The sequence below is a fragment of the Acomys minous genome (genome assembly GCF_964271855.1).
Source record: "Acomys minous genome assembly, chromosome: 6".
Taxonomy (NCBI): Eukaryota; Metazoa; Chordata; class Mammalia; order Rodentia; family Muridae; genus Acomys; species Acomys minous.
The window spans coordinates 19,800,049-19,823,247 of NC_140487.1; the positions used below are offsets into that span (position 1 = coordinate 19,800,049).

Below are 23,199 nucleotides of genomic sequence, written 5' to 3' on the forward strand. Positions count from 1 at the left end.
TAAAAATAAAAAACAAGAATCCTGCGCTGTACTGTGCACAGTACTGGTCACCATCCAATACTCAGTAAATACTGCCACTGCTCTGCTGCCATTTCTTCACCCTTAAGTAATTAGGTGGATCCAAGTAAATCCCCCTGGGGAAAGCTTCTTTAAGCTGCCAGTGGGAGGGGGCTAAGCACCTCAATGCCGAACCTTGGCCCAGAGAAACTCATTGTATAGGCTTGAGCAGTACTGCTAGTCTAGTTTGGGAGAGAATGATAGACTCCGCTCCTCCTCCTCCAGTGGTGAGTCAACGCCCCTGTTGGTGACATCTTATTCCCTACTGACAGAAGGGACAGCAAATATCCAGACCCTTTACAGTGAGTTCTTACTAAAGCTCTATCAAGCCTCCACTAGGACTATCATATCTAAGACAGTTGGGATCCTTTTTTACTGACAGTTTAGCTGTATAGTTGAAATCATCTTTGATGAGACAAAAACAGGCTCAAGTACAGTGAAATCATAGACCGTCATTGTGACCAATTTTTAAAGTTCTAGATCTACACTAGTGCTTAATTATGACACATGAAAAAGAATTTTTATGGAAGTTTGATGTAAATTTTTGTCTTTTAAACTCAGTGCTAAAAAGAAAACAAAAAACAAAACAAACAAAAAAAAACCAGTTGAACAATTTCAAAAATCACAGCTATTAAGTCAAACTAAGCCAAATACAGTGTTCTGATGTTTGCCAAGAGTTTCAAAGTACTCTTTACTTTGCTGAAACAATTAGTTTTTTACAAAGTTATGCATGTGTGGAGCATTTTTTCAGATGCCTGCTCAAACTCTATCCATATGGCTAGTCTTTTAAATGATATATACACATGTTAAGTATATAAATGTGAAAAGTATATTTTATTGAGAATAGTTAAAAGCAAAACAAATTATAAATTCAATATTAAATTCCATGTTGGGATTTTTCATAAACAGATCAGATTCACAGACTCTTCTTAGTAGAAAACTTTTGTGTCTCTAAGGATATTTTTCCAAGAAAAGACTGGCAGTGAATCCATAGCTACATTTTCTTTCTTTCCTTTTTTTTTATTTTAAATGAGACAATAATTACTCAATTAATCTCATTAATCTCATCAATAAGTAGCAGCTGGTTTCATTTCAGTTGTTTGCTAATTATCATTTGGGTGGATCTTTAGAGCCTTGAAAATGTTGTCCAATTGTGGCAACCTACTAATGAAGCAAGGCTTGCTTAATTAAGGAATAAGAGCAATTAGCTTGTCAGTGGTTCACTCCAGCAGTCCCTGGAGAGATGCTACATTTAGGGTATCTGTATCACAGGAGCTATTGACCTCTAGACCTTCCGCATCTCCTGTCACTGTTGTTTAATGGAAAGTCACTTATTTTGTCAGGCTAATAACTAGGGTAATAAAGTAGCCTATAGCTTCAGATCACTGCTGTTTTCCTCTTGCTAAGTTTAGAAAGTTTAAAAATAGATGAATGGATCTATTCTGGACATCATTAAAAGAGGAAACCCAAGGTGGGGCTAGACGGAATCCCTGGAGCCGGCTGGCCACCAGGCTATCTGGAGCTCATTACTTCACCAAGTTGTCTCTATCAGAGAAAAGTTGCTTGTGAATTTTTTAAGCACTATGAGCAAGTTTAGACTGTTTTGTTTCAGAATTTGGTTTTACCAGACAAGAAAGGATGACTCTGAAATAGGTTCTTTGGCTCCTTCTGTATTGTCTTTAGAAAACAGTGACCTGTGTGATGGTACATAGCTGTCAGCCCTGCACTTGGAAGGCTGGGGCAAGGGGCTCCGCTCCATGAGTAGAAGACCAGCCAGGGCCACACGGTAAGACCTTATATCAAAAACTCAAACCAAACAAAAGCAGTGGGGTAAGCCAATTCATCGCTGTAGCCACCAATTTGCTCCCAGGAAAGTAAGGTTAAGGGCAGAAATTGTCTTGGAAAACAAAAGTCAATATTCCTCAACAAACTCACCAAAAAGCAATCTGACCATTCTCTCTTAGACCTCCTATTCTAGCATAAACTGTGTGCAGAATCTACACTCTAGAAAAGACTTTCACTGTGGCCATCTGCTTTTATATGTCCCCCATTCCTCTGAAAGGTTGTGACGGGAAAGAGTATGCCTGAATCTTGGAAGAGCATCCGTGTCACCAGTCTGTTAGCTGCTTCATGGCTTGTTACTGACCTTTATTCATCTCCCCTTCATTTGTACCCTTCAGAACACTGAACACCAGCCTCCAAAGCCACAGAAGATGTGAAAATACAATGAAACAAAAATGAAAAGGCTAAGCTCACCTCAGGCCAGAGTTTGGTTGTCAACAATAGTGGGGCAACAATGCTGGCTCTAACAAACAGCATCTTTCTTTCTTTTTTTTCTCCCCTCCTGACTTCTGAAACAAGTGAGAGATCCAGGAGAGGGTCTGGTAGGTGGGAGTCCATATCGCCTTTCATCATAAATTGGTAAAGGTGACTTCAGATTTTACTATTGTCCCAAGGCAAATTACCTCAATAGCTTAAAGAAACGAACAAATCTAACACTATTGTATAGCATATCAGAGAAGGTGGTTGGTGTGATAATGGGGCTTCTCTCACAAACAGGCAGGATTCCTAATAGGTCTCCATAGAGAGACAACAGCTAGGCTGCACATTTGTCACATTATCACTTCATGTGGAGGAATGTGCCCTTGGGAACCAAGGGGATGAGAAAAAATGGTACCTACTGGTGTGCGCAAGGTCAAGAGGCTGTAGTGGGCTTTACAAGCTCACTTCTCCTTCCAAATTCATGGATAAGTGAAGCCCCTCTTCTTCTGAAGGAGCAGTAAGGATGGCACAATAGCACAGACAAGCTTTCCATGTACAATTCCCTCCTAACAGATGTTCCTCACAAAGGCAAGAACATGCTTATGTTCTTTCTGCTTCATTACGAAACTGAGTACAATAAAATCAGAATTAAACTTCATTAATTTAAAAATTAGGGCAATTAACTTTTTCCTTGTCAATACACAAAGAACCTAGGAGGCTAATTATTAGTGTCAATAAAATTTTCAAGAGACTATTTTGATTCCTAAGAGAAAGCACTCGTTTTAAAACACTTCAAAGTATCCACTCAAGTAAACAAAAGCCCATGCTAATTATAAAGACACTTTCAGCTGTTTAAGTAGCTCATATATACATGTGTTCTTACCACAGCAGCAGAATTTTCAATCAAACTAAATCGGCGGTTTTAATTTTACTTCTCAATATGCACATATTCTCCCAAAAGATTCTACCTGACCATCCTGGTGAGTAAAGGCTGTAAAGAAGAAGACAGATGGGTTACCTGAGTTTGCCCAACTACAACCCGCCCCCATGTCAACATTTTTAGCATAAATGACTGGTGCATAAATTAAAATATCTGAAGTGATAAGATTCTCTGGTGATAGAACAAATTCTGGTTTGCACTGCTAACAAACACTTCCCTCCCTTTGTTACCCAGATGTGGCTATAACATACTTATCTTGTGCTTTCTCTGAGTCTCGCTGAACACCCACACATTGGAGGTCTACTAGAATTCTGTGTTCCTGAGGTATACTACAAATGTTGTCTTCAAGTGAAGTGGCTAGCTATTGTACACATCTTCTCTGCTCACATGTGAGCTCTGTGGTCCCACGATACTGCATTCTCAAGCGAGTTCCCTCTCATTGGCAGGAAACACAGCCATTGTCACATCCAAACCCAAGTTCTTACATCTACTGATCCTAAGGAAGAGGTGTACTTCTCCTCCCTGTGTCCTTAAGTGAATCCACAGGAGTCTTCTACTTAGCTCATTTACATGTCCAGCTGGATAAGTCACTATTAAGGGTCATCCTCAATGACCTACCTGGCCATACTGTGAACGAGGCAGACACAGCTCCAGACAAGCCATGGAAACCACACAGAACAGGAATGGATGGCCTCCCCAAGCATGAGATGAGGCAAACAAAATGGCATGGGCTTGACTTGTGTACTGCAGCCCATCCCAAGAGCCCTCACAGTTCCCTGAACACATCACATAGTTATGAATTGATGATATGGATAAAGTTTCCCACTTGACCTCACCCTTTAGTCCTCTACCCCCCCTTGCCTAGGGATGTTTAATGCTCAAAGCCCCTAGACATGTTCCCTCAGTGGCCATTTGCTCACTATGTTCCTTGCCCTTGCTTTCATGTCTGTCTTTCTTCATCAGAATGTGAAAGTCTTGATTTCAGAGATAGGGAGCAGGTGCTGAGCATAGTAAATGTACCACAAAGGAATGGGTGTGTGATTATTTCGCTTTCAAAGGTCATGCAGCTATTTACGGAGCCAAAATCAGAATCCTATGTCTCTCCCTTGGCCCATGTTCAAAACCTCTGTACTATTATACTCAAGCAAGATGCTTGTGAAGAAAGGCTGTGACTTTTTCATTTATTGCAACAAAAGCCTTAGTCTGTGGATTAATGTAGAGGGGAAGAAAACAAGACAATTCTTCACTGAATAAATAAAAGAAGCTCAGAATGTTCTACAAGTAAATTGTATCATTGGCGTCGTGATAACTCAGGGATCTTTTCTATTTTTAAGTCAGTATACTGTGTAAGCATCACTTCTTTAAAGGATACTGAATAGGAGCCTGCCCACCCCCAATGATGGGGAAAGAGGTGTGAGGGTAAATAAGACACATCACCTGCTTATGAGAGGATAAGGTCAAAAAAGAGAGCAACACCCTGTGGCCTACATGAGGCTTTAATATCAGGGAGGTTGTGTCACTTTATGTTCAAAAACATCCACTGGCTTCATTCTTATTCTGGAAAGTCATTATTGTGACTTGTAAAATGCTCACATCATTTTTAATCTGTTCTTCTTGTACTTCAGTGTTACAGGTTTCTGCCTTAGGTTCATATGCCCTCAGATACCTACAGCCCAGTCTCTCCCATCCTTTTTGTCTCTGTTCAAGTGCCTTCTTGCCTAAGAAGACAGTCTTGCCCAGACTGTGCCATTCATCTCTAGGCATCTAACCCTGTGCCTTGCTTCATTTCTTACACACTTGTTGTTAACTGGTGTAGTATACATTTGTGCTGCGCTCTTCTTCTTCTTCTTCTTCTTCTTCTTCTTCTTCTTCTTCTTCTTCTTCTTCTTCTTCTTCTTCTTCTTCTTCTCCTTCTTCTCCTCCTCCTCCTTCTTCTCCTTCTCCTCCTCCTCCTCCTCCTCCTCTTCCTCCTCCTCCTCCTCCTTCTTCTTCTTCCCCCCCCCTCCTCTGGCACACACACACATAAACTCAAATTATAAGATCTATATTACTTCCCAATTATAAAACCCGAAACAGAAATTTGCTGTTTTAGTCATACTCAACATGCAGTTGCTGAATGAATTTTGCTGAATGGGAGTACACATTCAACAAACTTTAATAAAAATATACTGAACCCAACGACTGTAACAAATCAGTCTCTTAAATTTCTCCAATGACAGCTCTTACTGATGAGAACTGAATTCTGGTGTTCAGTCTAGTGCTGAGCTCTCATTCCTGTGCCTGGTTTTATTTGTAGAGAGCCATTAAGAACACTGAACTGGATGTTGTAAAGGATACAAATAGTTAAAAGGGGATTCATTCTTCAAGAAGACTTTGGTCTAACAGGAAAGAGAAAATCTACACCTGGTAATCCAAATGGCATCAAATGAGCTTTGGAAGGTAAAGCATGCCATCGAAGCCAGAAGAAAGAGAGAATTTTTGTTGGAAGGTCAAAGAAGACTTAGAGAAGGAGCTCGAGTTTAATTTAGGCATTAAAGACACATGAAAAAGATCATCATTTTATACAAGATTATGACAACCATGAGACCTTAAGAGAGTTTCTAGCCTTGACCAGACCAACAGGAAAGAAGAATAAGATATGATGAGCAACTAAGACATAGGAGACAGTTGCATCATCAGGATCTGGACTGGATGAGGTAAGGCTGTAAACCTGTGCTCACATCCACCCAGGCTCCCAAGAACAAAACTAACATATTCGAAAAATTGAAATGTCAACCCCTTATTCTCAGAGTTCTAACAAACAGCAAACAGGCATGCCTCAGAGATAGCAGAAGTTCCAATACAGGGCACCACAATAAAGTTGGCTGCATAACTCATAGTCTAAGTGATTGTAGAGTTCCCTCAAACTCCACCTCTGCCTTATCGATAAAGCTTAAGTAATATTCTAAATCCTTTATTGTCATTTCAACAATGCCCACATCTTCAGCAGGAGTAAAGCCCAGATCAAAATGCCATTGTTTTCTTCCATTAAACACCAAATCCATATTTACATCCACATACAATAACAAGGCATTAAGCTGAAATACATCAATAATACAAGTGATGTTGGTTGAAAACATAACAGTTAAAATAAGTCAATCTGGAATGAATCAAACACATAAAATATCTGACAAACGTTGCCCTTATTATGTGCACTGCTGTCTCAAAGGAAGAAAAATCATAGCACAGTGTGTTCCAATACGGATGGGCAAGACAACAATAAAACAAAACAAAACAAACAAATAAAACCACACATATTCTGAAGTACAAATGGATGCTTTAAAAGCTGACTTTTAAAATATGCACTCATAAATGTAGTTTAAGAGGAAAGCCACCCAAATTCAGCACAATACATACTGATATGTCAGGGGGAAAACACCAGACAGACAGACAAACAAAATGTTATTGCTTAGCAATAGGATATGGTGCTCACCATATATTTATCATATATTACAGCAACTAAGCTAATTCTAGTTCCGCTACTTTTTCTACCACATCTGCAGTCACTTCCCCCGCTAACATCTTCAGTTCTTCTAAGTCATTTGTGAAGGTTAGCGTTATCTTCCCAACCCTTGTCAGTGTTAATAATTTGACCTCTTCCTACAAATTGCACACACAAGAAGTCTTTTCCAACACCTACTATGCTTCCCCGAAGATGTTCAATTTTCTTCCACCAGGCCTATCAGCAGGATCACTGTCCATGGTGAGATATGTATCTTATATTCCAGGACTTAAAAGGTCAAGTTTCTCCCTGAGCGTGAGGGGGAGTTATCTTAGAGGTACGACAGCATCCACGACATTGTACATCTTCAGCTCTTGGAGGACCATGCACAAAGAATCCTTTTTCTGAGCAGTGGGTCTCAATACAGGGGTTAAAACCTTCAGGCAGCACCATAAGCAGCTGTGCAGGGTTCGCTGTTCATATGGAGAGAGCAAGCAGAATGGACATAGTATTATCATCAACGGCTCCCCAAATGGAAGAGCCCAGACTTCAACTTGAAGTCACCTTAACCCCTACAAGAAAGTCATCTAGACCTTTGACGCTTTGAAAGTAGGCTTTGGCTCCTATCTATTTATAAACACCCTAGATGGTGTCTTCTTCCCCTGGAAGGCTGCTTTACCCACACTGAAAGGCTGGTTTTTGTTTAATTTAGCCAACCACCTTCCTTTGATCTTAGCAGAAAATGCATCAGTTCCAAATCATCGCTCACTGCCTCCCCCCACTACACACACACACACACACACACACACACACACACACACACACACACACACACACACACACATTTTTGTGTTACCAAATGATTTCTTTTCATAACACTTGTGGACCATGTTCCTTCAGCATATTCCTCACCTTTTAAACTTTTTAGAAGTGGAACTAGTTAAGGCCTTGTTCTGCATTAGGCTTTGACTCATGGGAATATTATGGTGTCTCTCTTCCAATTTCCTTAGACTTCCTACTTCAGCAAGGAGGCTGTCCTGCCATCTCTCCATTCGTATATAAGCCAGAGTCGAACTCTTCTTTTTCTTTAAGCACTTTCCCTGCTTGTCACTGCACTGGTACAAAGGCCCTCCTGTTATTCATCCCTCACCAAGTTGTTCATATTGAGCCTTGGATTTAAAGTATTTTTTAAAAATCTCTTCCTTGCACCTGAACACTTAGCGGCCACTTTAGTGTTAATTGATCTACTTTCAATATTATTATGTCCTAGGGAAAAAGAAATCTTAATAAGAGGGAAAAATGGAGACTCACCAGTTGACAGAGCAGTCAGAATGTGTACACAACTTTATTTGCCTTACATGGATGCAACTCATGGCATCCAAATCATAAATTTGTGGCACCAAAGATCACTGACCACAGATCATCATAACAGACTAGTTAAGAAAATGTTTGAAATCTTGCAAGAATGCGGAGCCAAGAGGATGAAGTCTTGAGTGGATGCATATTGCATGACATAGGCACAGCCATGCCAAAGACCCTAGTGCCTCAGATCCATGGCAGTAGCAAAGGTTTCCCCAGTTTAGGCTCAGGGGCACGGCAACACCTCTTTCTCTCTGGTCTGAGTGCAAACGTTCATAGTGTGCAAGTGTGATCGTTTAAAAATGGCTGACCAGTGCGTGCAAGAATTAGCAACTGCACTTCCCCATCCGGGTGACTGCAGGCTGAGTCTGCCTCCCTACAAAGATCTACTGCTGAGAGAGAGTAGCCCATCCTCCCGGCTGTTCCCATAACACGTGATCTGAGGCCCCAGGCTGTTGCATAGTTGGTGCCCCTTCAACAGACCAAGAGCCGACCACCCAAACCCAGATCTTTCTGCGGGGTGTCTGTTCTCTCTTCATTCCCTTATCACCTCAGTCAGGTTTCAAGACCCATGCAACAAAGGGGTATGACACAGACACATGTGAACACACGCTATGGGAAGGGGGGGGGGAAGGGCACCACTGATTTGTTCCTAGCAGAATCGCCACACACCTTCCATGCGTAAAGATGCAATATAGATAATGTCTATCATGTGCTATATAATGAAGCAGAGTCAAAATGAAGTGTGGCTGTATTTGAAAGCACTGCTTCATATCATATCCCATTAATAGTATTTTTTTTTATCATTTATAATGTGTCATCCAGTCATGGAAGCAATCTGAACAATAGAATGGCATGCTCAGAGGTTTTGCTTGTTGTCAAATTGTCTGAGAGCTCTGGTACAGTTGAATGTCCCCTTTAATGGTGACTTTTAATGCCAAACGCAAAGCTCCTATTCCCTACGTGTCAATCATATATATGATAACAACATTAACCTTTCCCTTATAGACAATCCACAAGATAGAATAACAAATTTGACCCATAAGCTGAGAGTGTCATTGTTTTATGTCTTTAAGATGACATGTGAAATTGTGAAATGTTAGTGTTCATTCATGAAATTTTATTAAGCCATTGCCACCAACATCCTTTTTTGTATTGTCTACGGTATAACATTCATTCTGTAAGAACAAGGTGAGGTATAGAGACAGTGTAAGCTACAAAACCAAACATGTCACCCATCTATCCTTTTACAGAAAATGCTGCTGGCTCCTGGTCCACTAAATTACACTAAGCATGTAGAGAGTTTGGTGATTTCCACATTCAAGACAGCTGCTGGATGTCTCTTGCATTTAACAGCACTACAAAACTTTTAGTATTCAAATGTATGCCACAAAATCCCTGCCTCTATATGCTAATAAAATTGAAAGCACTAATTTCCTTATATTTTTACAAAGCTTGACACTTACTTGGTTTGATATTTAGCATATGAATTCTACAAAAGATTTTTTAACAAGAACTCTCTGCTACAGTGAGAATTTATCATACCCAAAAAGAGAAGTAATTTTGTAGTCTTTAAAAAAAAAAACTATGAAATAGGTGTTCATGTTGAAATCTTGAAAATTACACTAATGTACCATTCAAACTTTAAATGTCAGTACATAAAACTGCTAGTTTTCTAGTGCAAAAATAAATTAAAGATTAAAAAGCTCCAATCCCTGGTGTTTCATCTCCCGAGGATAAATTCAGAACTAGTGTAACTGTAGACTTTAAAAACTTTTAAACTATATTTCGTTTACTAAGACAAACAGAATCCAACCATGTATCTCACAAAGAACGCTACTGTGTGCTTAAGAGAATATAAGCAAATGTGTAAACACTAGTTCTGACTGGAGTAGATGCAGTGGAAGGCGATGAGGAGACTGCATGCTCTGAACTAATCCCAACAATCTTGATGATACCACGGACTATGTACGACTGCATGGATATGAGATTTAAACAACGTCCTCCATGGAGATTCTAGGCCCCTGCTAGAGTCTCACAAAGTATTATATTTTTTCTCCATTCTCTTTGCAAAACAATTTCTTTACTTTTTTACCCTTGAGATTAAAACTGCACTCACAAAATCAGGTGCTGCACTCCTGAGCTATCCCTGCATCCTCTTCCCTTTTGCTTTACAGCAGACACCATCATTTTCCCTGGGGGAAGATAGATCCTAGAGTCTAGGACCTAGACAGTAGTGGTTTTCCAGAGTTGAGTAGATTATGTAACTTGACTCCTGAGTCAACATCTAACAAATGTCCCCAGATCCAATGCACATCTTGAATGATGGAATTGGCCATAACTGAGGCAGAAATGGGGCATCACCCTTCCAAGGGAGCAGAGACTGGTGCACTCAGGAGATGCTGGAGATGGGGCATACACAGGGAGGTGGGTACCAGAAAGAACTGCATGAGAAAGGGTCTGGGCTCTCCTTCATGTAGGGACTAGTCTGGGAAGGCCTAGGTCCAAAGAACACACTGAAGGAAATGTGGGCAGAGGCACAATGACAGACTGGAGTTCGTCTCATGACACTGAAGCCTAGAGCCCTCAGAGCTTGGCTTCCAGAACCACAACAGACTCCAAAAGACTTTCCACAGAGAAGGGAGGAAGTTGCTAGAACAAACACTGTCCTGAAACTTGCCCCAAGGCTGAACCTCATCAAACCCCAATGTTTTCTTGAGGTTAGAAAAAAAAATCCTGGCTTAGCATTTTTAGGACAATATCTATTTGCCTTTTGTCTCCTACTTGCAGCCAGAAGTGGAAGTTCTAAAAAATCCATTAAAAATTCTGGGTTTTATTTATTTCTTTACTATGTTCTTCGCCTGTCCAAAACCAGAGGACACTGGAATGATTCAAGTTCATTCTCCTGAGATATCCAGATCAAAGCCCTTCAGAACCGCCTTGGCTAAGCATCTGGATTTTTCCATTCTTACCCAAACCAAGGATTCAATCCCTTGCAATTCACTCTCATATGTATCGACCTTCTCAAGTGTTCTGAGGTATTGCACTCAGCACTCTCCCTGGCCTTATAAGGATACCAAGCCATTGCACACTGGCAGAAGAAGTACATACAAGCTTCTGCCTCTGTCGTGTCATCCAACAAAGCATAAGAACTTTCTGGGCAACATGGTCTACTCTATGTATGTTGTGTAGCGTGGAGGTACAAGACAGGCACCCTTAAACCCCCTCCTGTACCGCTATTGCTGTTCTTGCCATCTGTCTAAGCATAATTCACTTTGCCCACATACAATCTGAAGGCAACACATGTAAAGCTAATGCTAATTTATTAGGAAATGAATTCTACTCCTTTTTAGATCCCACAAGATATCTACCGGGGATAGAGCAAATTAACCCTTTCAAATAAGTTACGTTTTGACTGGATAATCCAAAATGAACTTTTATTTCACCATAGAAAATCCTTTCCCTAAATCACATCCAGCCATGCATTATGTTTCAGGAAATTATTAAGAATATAATACTTTGTAGGCCCCATTTTTAACCTTGTCTCCAGTTTTTAAAAAAGTAGTTTATCAATAGTAGGTTTTCTGCTCAGTGTTTTCCAATGGGGTACAAAAGATTTCTTCCATGGGATACAAAGAAAGCTAGAGTTTGCTTTATCGATGAACCAAGTCACTAAGAAGTCTGTCACTTTTCTAGTGACAGGGATCAGGGACCTGTGAGAGCGACCTCTGTATGCCCATCTTTGCCTTATCCGTGTTTCCAGTCTATCCTCTTAAGGTGCTTGGGCACACTGTGCATCCCTGGCTAGTCCGTGCTGTGTGTTTAAAGGCACGTTCACTGTGACAGTATTTTCCTAATGGAAAAAGAAATGAGACCTTATTCTGATGTGATAGCTCAGCAGTAAAGGCCAACATCCCTACCTTAGCTTCCATCCCCTCCAAAACACAGATCCTTTAGCTTTGGAAGCCTCTGCCTGCTTCTTCCTTTCATGTAATTTGCCTTTGTTCAGTTCTTTCGCACCCCCCCCCCCAGAGTGTTTTCAAATATACTTCAGCCCCCCAAGCAACCCCATTTCAGTTGATTGACTTCCCGGAACTCTAATGCTGGCCAGGCATTTTGCTGCAACCCCATTTAGGCTCAGCAGGAACAGCAGATTTAAAAGGCAGATTACGTCTTTAGCTTTTTAAAAACTGCTTTATTAGAGAGGCTAAAAGCCACAGAGGTGGTACGCTGAATTCTATTGAAATACAAGCAACCTCATGACATCTAGGCAGCGGTTCCTCACCCATGGCGCCCCTCCTTTGGGTTTCAGTGACAGCGGGGACCAACTTCCTCCAAGGATTTTTCTTAAGGGTTCTTGTGGCTTCAACAACAGAATTCCTGAAAGCACCAAAGGAGGTTCGTTTAAGGGTTGGAGACCTTTGCAAAGCAGCTCGCCCCTGGGCTTCTGGCAGGCCATTTTGTGTGAAAGGGTTGGTTATGTACTGGTCTCCACTGACTTGCAGAAATGGCCAAGGTAAAGAACCATGATGAGATTGTAAAGCCCAGTTGGAGTGGAGGCAGCCCTGCTTCCTAAGGCAGGCAGCTAGAAGACTCAGAACATGGCTAAAAGAACACAGGATGGATGGATGGATGGATGGATGGATGGATGGATGGATGGATGGATGGACAGATAGACGGGTAGACAAATGGATCTTAAACATCACAGTGGTGGCTATTGCTCCGTAGGCTTATATTATACTGTGTAACATGGTTTATTGGGCTGTTCTTTTTTGCTCACTTTGGGCTCTGTTTGAACTATCCCAGATGCTGCCTATAAAGCATCTGAGGGTCATTGACAGGAAAGTGAGTGTAGAATGAGCTTTCTGTGGACTCAATAACCTTCTATATTGGAGGTTGTGTATAGAGGTTTAGATATGATACTACCAGATTTAAGGAATGCATCAGAGAAAAGTGTGCTTAGAGTCACTCTCAGCCCGACTCACAGACTGGAGCAGAAATCTTACTCACAGTAGAGGGCAGCGATGTCATCATTCCCTCCGGTCCCAGAGAGAACACCAGCCGAAGTACAAGTATATGTTAAGTCCAAACACAGCCATAATGTCCCCAGCAGTCTGTGTCACCCTGGACTAAACAGGGGAGATCCCTAAAGATGTCTGTGGACCAATTTGGAAACTGATACAAATTCCCATGGGAAGGGCCAGCAAAGAAGTGACAGAAGCAAGTGGATTGATGGAATGTCACGTTGTCACCTGAACAGGACAGTAGCTACTCAGTCCCAGAAGACGTCACCCCCTACATCAGCCAGAGACCTGTGTGATCAAAGCTTTCAACAGCAAATAAAAACACAAGTTTTATTTGGAATCTCTTGATTTTTAAGTATTAAGGCCCGAAGCTGGGTTAAATGCCATGTGGGCCAAACAAATGCATATGCAGAAAAATAAAATGGAAATAGGCCTGCGGGAGCTGAGGCAATGGCTCAGTTGGTAAGCAGGAGGACCTGAGTTTGATTCCCCAGAACTCACATATTTAAAATTATTAAGAAGAACAAAATAAAATAAAGGCCTAGTCCTAGAAGTAGTGACTGGATGATTCCCTTCACTCACTGGCCAGTCAGAGTACCCTAACTGGTGAGCTCCAGGCTGTCTAGAGACCTTGTCTAAAAATTAAAATTAAAAACATATTTAAGGGTATGTATATGGTCCGTGAGACACAAGTTTGTCCTCGGGCCTAGACACACAGGCACAGACACAGACACACATACAGACAAAGACACACACACACACACACACACACACACACACACACCACTAGAAACATTGAAGGAAGATTGTAATTTCCTCTTATCTTTCCTGAACTACCTTGCCAGCATTCGAGATGCAGCTGAAAAACAAAAGAAAACCATCTCCCCAGGGCTCTAAGAGGGCATGTGACAAATTGCAGAAAATTATAGGCAACATTTTGTGGTTGCTGCTCTTCCCTGGGTTACACACTAGCAAAGTCCTGGGGCTGGGGCTGCGGGGCGGGAGGGAAGGGTAGAATAGCAAACTCCAAAGATCAAAGTTTCCGCACTGCAGAGGGGACGGTTCAGCCAGCTCCCTTTTGTCTGGCGCCTCCCACCCCTAAGCCCTTTCTGTCAATCACGAAGCGGTCCTCGCAAAAGTTCAGAGCTGACATTGTCAGAGGCTAATGGCGCCTTTGCCTGCTTGCTCCATTCTGTGTGCTAGCCCTCCCAGACCTCCGGCTCCCTTCGGGCTGTTTACCTACAATTTCCTTCTGGGTGGAGCTTTGTTTTTCCTTTCCTTCTTTTGGGGCTGTTGATTTTTCTTAAAATAGGAGGTCACTTCAGGCAGAACTGTGTTTTCGCCCTTTGCTTCCTCTACGGCTGGGACTGGGGCCCTTTTGGACAGAAGGAAATTTCCACTTTGTTTACAAGGCTAGGTTGGTTTTCTTTGGATTTCCCTTTCGCTTGCTGGGTTTGGAGTTTGGAGTTTCTCCGATTATCTAGGATCATGAAAGTCACTTGGAAGCTACTTCTTTGGGTGATTCGCTTACATTCACAGCTCTGCTTTTTTTTTTTTTTAAACAACCTATCCCTAACTTGCTTCCTCTCATCTTTGCAGTGAGCTGACTCTTCCTAGATGCACACCTCTGACTTCCAGTCTGTTACCTTTTCTTCTCCCCAGCATCCCTTGGCTTTTCGTTGTCGATCTGGAGTTTTCACCCATTACTCTGAACCAGCTCCAACATGAGTCACAGTCTTATACTTTTGGATGGAAAAGCAATTTTCTCTCTTCTCTCTAAAATGCAGCCATGCCCTGCTGCCGTTACCAGGAGAGGCAAACATGGCAGGGCCGCATTTTCTTAACTCTATCTGCAGAGAAGGTAGGTCAAGCCCTACAGAGAGTAGTGTCAATATGCACCCAGGTGAAAATGATCTGCCCAAGACCCCATTAAGTGTTTCCTCTGAACCTGCCGAAGAATACACTCTAAGGAGATAGCACATTAGCCAAACAATTTCCAAGAAAATATTTTCCAAAGCTAACAGAACAAAAACCCTCAAGGTAGATAGATCTTAGGATGGCTTTAGTAAGCCTGAAACAAAAGAATTACTAATTATGAAGTTTTGTATTCAAGGCCACTGGCAGTGTGCGATTTAGTGAATGGGCCATGATCACTCAGGAACAGATGCAGTCAAGTGACCAGGTGTCTAGTGTTGACTGCTCAGTGTGTCCTATTCCACTAATGGTTACTATTCACTGGAACTGGACTGGGCAGTGAAGGCATGTTATAAAGAAAGTGCACCAAGAGGAGAAAAAGGGGGTATGGATAAAGGAGAAGGCGGATAGCGGCTGAACAGGAAGCAAGTCTGGGGCAGTTCAATGTGATGCTTTGGAGTCTGCGTTTGGAACAGATGCCGGATGGTGGTCAGCAGCTTTGGTGCTCACTGAGTGGCCTCGGGCAATTTGTTTCCTGTGTCTGTTCTTCAGATTTCTCATGTGTAAAATAAGAATAAAATAGTTCTTTTTTTGTGTAGAGTTAGTGTAATGGAATGTGTTACACATAGTAAGCTTTCTCACAGCCAACAACAATAAAGCTTTACAGTAAAACTACACACCAGGTCTTTACTAGAACAATCTGAGACATGGGTCTCACTACTACCTTCACTTTGCTAGTGAAAATGAGGAATTCTAAGAGAATAAGTAACTTCTCCACGGCATCAGAGCTAAGTCACCAAGCCAAGGATCCCAGTCCAGGGAACTGGCATCAAGCCTGAGTCCTTAATCACTGTAGAGCTTTGAACATCATTTTGATGTGTGATGGGTCTTCACTGCTCTCGCATCCAGTTCACCTGGAGCTCAGTTATTTGCTCGGCATGACTGTATATACCACACTGTACACTGGTTTCATCAGAGATCCTCAGAATGGCTAGTCTCCTTTACACACACTATCCACAGGCGCACAAACTCAGGAGCACACACACAGAGTTGGCAACCACACTGAGCTATCAACTGATACTTCACAAATATTTTCTATGGAGTAAAAAGAGAGAGAGGGGTTTCTGATTCGTTTTCTGCTTTACAGTTAGACCAAAATTAGTCAGTTCAATCCTAACTGCTCCTGGGCTTAGTGACACATACCTATAATCTCCGTGGAGGGAGCCTGAGACACAGGGGGCTGGGAGCTGCAGCCCAGACAGAGCAACATGGTATGATCCCGTGTCAAAACTAAAACTAAAGCAAAACAAAGCTCTCATTCCACCTAGATTTCTGGCTAAGATTATTCTCTACAATAAAGTAAATACATGAGCTTCTAGAAGTTACAGAGTTGCATAGCTTCAATTCCAGAAAGCAGGAATTGCTCTAATCAGATCTAGTTTCCAGAGAAGCAAGTTCTAAACTGTTGAGGAAAAACCAACAGGTAGGTTTGTTTTATTTTGTTTTTGTTTCCGTTTCATCAGAGAAATGAGATTTGAAGAATGAGATGTAACACGGCCCCATCAGATCAGAAATAGAAATGTGAAGCCGGCCCAGGAGTTTATATATCACCACAATACATCTTAACAGTCAAGGGATCAGAAGATACGCTGCCCACTTATGACAACATGCTAGTGCTCAAGTGATGCTGTGTTTTAAGTATTCAGCCGATGTCATTCCCTGTGACTTCATTTGGTTTACACAGGAGAAACCACTTTCATCGGGGTCTGCAGTAGACATCTGAGGAATCGGTTTTATGAGGGAGAAAACAGGCTCAAGAACTCAATGACTTGGCTTAGGTCATGCAGCAGCTCACGTGCACTGCCAGGCTCATTGGCTGCCACTACTTTTACCAAATCTCAGTGTCCACTGGCATTTCTGCTGAGCCTGGTGTGTCACCTTACCTAAACCAAGGTGGGCGTCTGCCAAGGCTTGGGAGCAAGGAGTGATTTGTGTAGGAAAATATCCAAAACTAGAGGTGACAGTCCATGGGTAACTGCCATCCCAAACCACCTCTGAAGGCCCCAAGCAGAGCTGGAAGAGAGGAGGTCACTGGCAGGGAGGGAGAAACCTCCAAGTGCAAAAACCTCCCCATCCCCACAGCTGGCTCTGTTCGTCCCAAGTTTTATTTGGTATTAATGCTACTGGTTCTTGATTCAAACTGGAGCAGTTGAATCCTGGTGCTAAGCTAGCCTCTTCTACTCTTGTGTTCTTGTCGGTAGAGTGGATTTTAGAATCAAACGAATTCTGCAGAGCTGATGTGAGAATTAAACATGACAGTGAATATAGGAAGGCTTAACATTTTAACTGACACACAGGAAGGTAAGTGTTGCTTTACTTTGTTTTGTTTGTTGTGGGGCTGAGAACTAAACCAAGGTCCTGCACATGCTGGGTGAACACTCCTTCACTGAGCTCCATCCCCTGCCTGCACGGGAGCTTGTCAGCGAAGACCACAATCTTTAGTATTTAATCCCTGGGGAAAGGTAAGGTCCATGCTGTTCTGGCTTGTTTGTTTGTTTGTTTGTTTGTTTGTTTTTTGTTGCTGTGATAAAATGTTCTGATCCAAGGCAACTGATGGGAGGAAAAATCTTAGTTGGCTTATACTTCCAGGTCACAAGCCCCTGAGGGGAAGTTGGGACCAGAATTCAAGAGGAACTAAAACAAAAGCCATAGAGGAATTCTGCTTGCTGGCTCATACTCTAGCTCTCTTATAGGCCGATGCCTAGCCAGGTTTTCATATAACCCAGGTCCTCCTGCATAGGGATGGTGCCACCCACAGTGGGCTAGGGTCTCTTACATCAAACAGCATGCTAATGGGGTCTAGACACTTTCTCCATTGCAGTTGCCAGTGACTCTAGGCTGTGTCAAGTTGGCAATGGAAGCTAGTCGAGGCACGGAGCTGGGATTTCAACCCCACCAGCTGAGCTTCAGAGAACAATTTCTCTACCACAACCCCACACTCCATTTATGTCCGTATTGCTCATCAGTTGGAACCGCCTTTTCCAGGCTGATCCTTTCACACTCTCCCTTCCTCTCTCCAGGCAAGCTTCTGCTCTAGTGGTCTTCAGACTAACCTCTCCTGGACACCTAATCCAAAGTAGGACCCCTGTCCCTCTCCATAGCTTTAGGCAGTTACATTTCACCCCACCACCCCGGCAGGTGAAGCAATCACATGCAACTTGTCTTTTCATTTGCTTACTCATGGATTGCTTTCTCCACTACCAGAGGAAAAGCTCCGGGGCAGGAGTTTGTTCTGAAGAACAGGCTTGTTGCATTACTGAAGAGCACTCAATGGCTTGTTGCATTACTGTATCTATTAATGAATGAAATACCCATCAACAACCACATCTAATGTATTGAATCACTATCAAGAGGAAACAAAACAAGGCTAAGTTGTAGTTCTTCTCCCTTGTGCTTTACCTGGCCAGGTCCTTTGGAAAGCTCACAGAAGCCACTCAATCAAGCATGGCACTGTATGTCAAGGACCAAGATGCCTGAGCTTCTGGGTGCCTGTACCTTGACTTTCATCTTTTTTGCTAAGGTGTTGGCATCTTCACCAAGCCAGTCTGACACGATGGCATCTCCTAATAAATATCCTGCATCGGCAAATCAAACGATGACATTTCCAAAAATGACATCAAGTGAATTTAAAGGTTCTTTGGGAGACAAGACACCGTCCTTTTTCTCTTGGAGGTAACAGTCTCCAGAAACCTCTGCAGAGCACTGGGCCTTCCGTTCAAAGCACATTTTTAAATTACAGAATCTACTCCCCAAAGTAAACTGGGGAAGTAAATGCTTTACAACTGGTAAAGCTCTTGGGAGATTGAAAAGCAAACTATGGAGTCAGCTCCTTCAGCTACAGGGCTGCGGCGTCTCCTGTGGGGGTCATTAATCAATCCCATTAAGTTATAATTCTTCTCCAAGCTAAGAAAACACAACCCAAACAGAAGGAAGCATTTCCTGCTCTTGCCACTTAGCCCTCCATACGAAGAGTGGCCGTCTAAAAAACTTCAGTCTTCCTGAGATTAGCTGGAGCATGTCTGCACAATATCCACTGGATGTGTCGGGAAAGAAAATGTGCCAAGTGTGATGAAGAGTAAGAACCTAACTTGAGTCTGACCACTCCCACTCAGAGCTGTTTCGCAAGCTCAGATAAAGCAGTGCAGAGCTACCGAGAATGACAAGACTGAAATAAAACAAATCATTTACAATGTGATTTCCTGCTGAGCAGTGTGCTAAGCTGCCCACTGTGGGTAGTTGTTAACTAACACAGAACAGACCTTAAGATCGTGAATGGCAAATCCTTTTCTTACGACAAATGACATTGTGTGGATATTAATGAATGGGGGGCCAGAGGAAAGCCACATGATATAATGGAACCATCAACGGTTGCAGCTGAGGAAGATAACACTGTACTTCATCAGAGACGTGTGGCTTGATCTGGCATGATGGGCCAAAAGAATACGTGCCCTCTGGGACCATCTAACTCACATTCATTAAAAAGGTTCAAGCAATGCAGAGAGCGGCTTGCTTAAAGAGCAACACAATTTAACCTTTCAGGTAGTCCAGCCTTGCCTCAAATGTGCTGTGTAACCAGAAATAATCTGGAACGTCTGATCTTCCTGCCTCCATCCCCAAAGCGCTGGCATTATAGGTAAGTGCCAGTACGGTGATGTATGCAGTGCTGAGGATCCAGCTCAGGATCTTGTAGATGATAGGCCAGCATTGTGCAATGTAATATAATCTGTGGTGTGCCTGCTGTGTACGATGTTAGAGGCTAGAGGTTGAAGGGGAAGATGCCCTTCATGCGAGTGAGCTCAGAAGCTCAGTGTGGGCCTGACCACAAACCTTAACTCTTACTGTGACCTCCTCCTGCCTGTGAGACAAAAATCCCCCTTTCAAAAGTATTTCTGAGGTCATTCATACCTGTCCCGTAACTCTAAACTTTTCATCACTTCATTATGCCATTAAAAACATGATTTGGGGGCTGGAGAGATGGCTCAGAGGTTAAGAGCACTGGCGGCTCCTCCAAAGATCTTGAGTTCAATTCCCAGCAACCACAAGGTGGCTCACAATCTAGAATGAGATCTGGTGCCCTCTCCTGGAATATAGGCATATGTGCAGGCAGAACACTGTATACGTAATAAATAGACAAATCTAAAAATAAGAACAAAAGATTTAACCTTCTGTCCTAAAGACACTGACCACATGGACTGGAGAGATGGCTCAGTGGTCAAGGCACTTGTTGCTCTTGTAGAAGATCCAGGTTCAATTCCCAGCACCCACACGGTACCTCCAGATTTACAACCATCCACAACCCCAGTTTCAGAGAATCCAACAGGCAAACCATTCCTTAAAAACAATGTAAAACAAATTAATTAAATATTTAAATATTTAAAAGACACTGACCACATGGCAAAAACAGATGACCTCAAACACACACACACACACACACACACACACACACATACACACACACACATACACACACACACACTAAACTCCATTTTCACCCACATACCCACAGAACAAATCAGAACTTAGAATGCCAGATGGTTCTGAGATGCCCTGAAGATCACAATATCCTTAAATTATATTTCTTGGGCTGGGCACCCAATCAGAATTAGTGTATCTCTCTACTGTCCTCTGTCCACAGTGGAGGCCTTCCGCCACCTTCTCCTGCCTTCGTCTGGCCTCTGTTTCTTAAGCATCTGTGCCACTTTCGATTTATGTGTTCCTTCCTGACATATTTTAATGTGTGAGTATGTCTGGGGTGATCCTTTTATCTCCACAGCATCTTTTCTGCTCTGTTCCCTCTCATTATTTCTCCAGTGCTATAACATTTCTTTCGGTGTTTCTTGAGCCTGCCACAAGGAAAATTTTCTTCAACAATGACAACAACAACAACAAAAATCCTTGGTGATCCAACTGAGGTTATCATGGATGAGGAAAAATTGACACTTGGTACTCGAAGGAGAAGGTACTCTCAGCCTTGTCCTGCTCAAGCTAACAAATGTCTACCCTCAGTCCTGAATCTTCAGAGCTACTATCAGATTGGGGGTCTTACAGTAAAACACCTTCAAGAGAGAGACAAGAGTCAGAGAAAGCATCAGATTATGAAGTTGTGTTTCTTCCCTCCCACCTGTAAATTAGGTCAACACCAAGTGTGCTGTCCTCTGCCCAGGCATACCCAGCTCCTCAGGAAAGGGCCAAGAGTCCTCCTAGACTGCCGAAATAATTTTTATTTTGCCTCCATTACCCAGAATAAACTACCTAGATTAAAGAGAAGCCGATCTTTCAGTTCCTGTTTTCACTAAATTGCTTGCAGTCTCTCCTCTCTGCTCTCCCTGGACCTCTCTTAAGTGATGTGTCAATCACTATGGCTCCAAGAGGCCATCATCAAAAGAGATGGACCATGTCTGGCCCTCATGGAAGTACCAGTCTCCTACTTAGACAAGCCCATAAATCTGCCGTCCAGAGTCCTTTGACACCTGGGAGAACTAAAAGATCACACCCAGATTTCCAGTCAGGTTGAAACTGGTATGCCTCTTCTGGGTCAGGTAACATTGTATTTGCTCAAGCATAAACTGATTATTACAAACAAAATTGTTTTACTGGAATCCTCTGTGGTAATGTCCCTATCCCATTGGCTTCGTTTTTTTCTTTTTTTTTAATTGAAAACAATTTTTCATATAATATACTCTGATCTGTTTCCCCTCTTTCATCTCTTCCCAGATATCCCCATCTACCCAACTCCATGACTTCTTTCTCTCTCACTTTAGAAAGCAAACAAGAAAATAAAAGAAAAACAAACAGACAAGAATAAAACAAAGGAAGCAGAAGAAAAGAAAAAGCATAAGAGACAAATACACGTATGTGTGTAAGCATGCTTTTACACACACACACACACACACACACACACACACACACCATAAAAACACAAAATTGGAAACCATAATATATAAGCAAAAGACCAGTAAAGTTTTAAAAGTGTGCAAATAATGCCATATGAGAAAAAAGAAAGAAAGAAAGAAAGAAAAACCTCCAAAATTACCAGCCAGCTGGTGGTGGCACACACCTTTAATCCTAGCAGAGGCAGATCTCTTGAGTTTGAGGCTAACCTGGTCTACAGAGTGAGTTCCAGGGTAGCCAGGGCTACACAGAGAAACCCTGTCTTCAAAAACAAACAAACAAAAAGGCCACTGAGTTTGTTTTGTGGTGGCCATCTGCTACTGGGCACGGGCTTCGGTGTGGTTTTTACATGGAGAGAGACTGGTTTAGAGAAGGTTAATTTTTCCTTTGTGAGCAGCTGACAGTTGGAGACAGCTTCTGGGTTGGGGATTGGGGTCATGTCTGCTTCCTCCTCCCATTGCTAGGATCCTCATCTGGCTTGAACCTCTGCAGGCCCTGTACTTGCTGCCACAGGTGCTGTGAGTTTATGATGCATCAGTCCTGTTGAGTCTGGAAGGCGCTGTTTCTTGGTGCTGCTCATCCTCTCTGATCTTTGGATCTTTCTGCCTCCCTTTCCACAGAGTTCCCTGAGCCCTGGGGGCAGGGATTTGATGAAGACATTCTACTTAGGACTGAGTGCTCCAACCCCTCTCTCGTTCTCAGCACGTTGTCCAGTTGTCAGTCTCCACGTTACCTCCCATCCCTGGCAGAAGGACAGCTTCGCATTTTCTAGTCTGTTGTCTACTTTCGATTTTTGGTCTTGTTTTTATTTGCATTCCTTTTATATCATTATTTATTTGCTATAAGATATAAATATTTTACACTATATTAGTAAATTTGAAAGAATGCATACACAGTCATTTTTTATTTAAAAAAAAAAAAGGCAAATGCATTCTAATCACCCTGGCACATGCCACAGCATTGAAGACGCTAAGGCGGAAGGACAGGAAGTTCAAAGCAAGCCTAAGCTGCAGAGTAAGACCCTGCCAAAAGATAAGGTTTTCTAAAAAGATCAATCAATTTATTGAAACAAGTTAGACTAGAAAAGCCCTAGCTATGAAATGAGAAGATTAGGGTTCAAATCCAGCCTCTTATGTGCTCTAGCGGCGGCCGTGCTGTCTTCTTGGAGTCTCAGTGTGTGTTTAGAGGGCTGACAAGCCCACAGCATGGAG

The 23,199-nt window shown here is 42.4% G+C and overlaps 1 long non-coding RNA gene across 2 annotated transcripts in view; it reads right to left on the bottom strand.

Moving 5' to 3' along the window:
* Positions 1-12,319: 12,319 nt before the first annotated feature.
* LOC311600903 overlaps positions 12,320-23,199 on the bottom strand; it is an 84,828-nt gene continuing 73,948 nt past the window's right edge. For both annotated transcript variants that reach the window (XR_014780401.1, XR_014780402.1), the window contains one exon: positions 12,320-12,479. This is a non-coding gene — a long non-coding RNA (uncharacterized lncRNA). The remainder of the gene's footprint in view (positions 12,480-23,199) is intronic.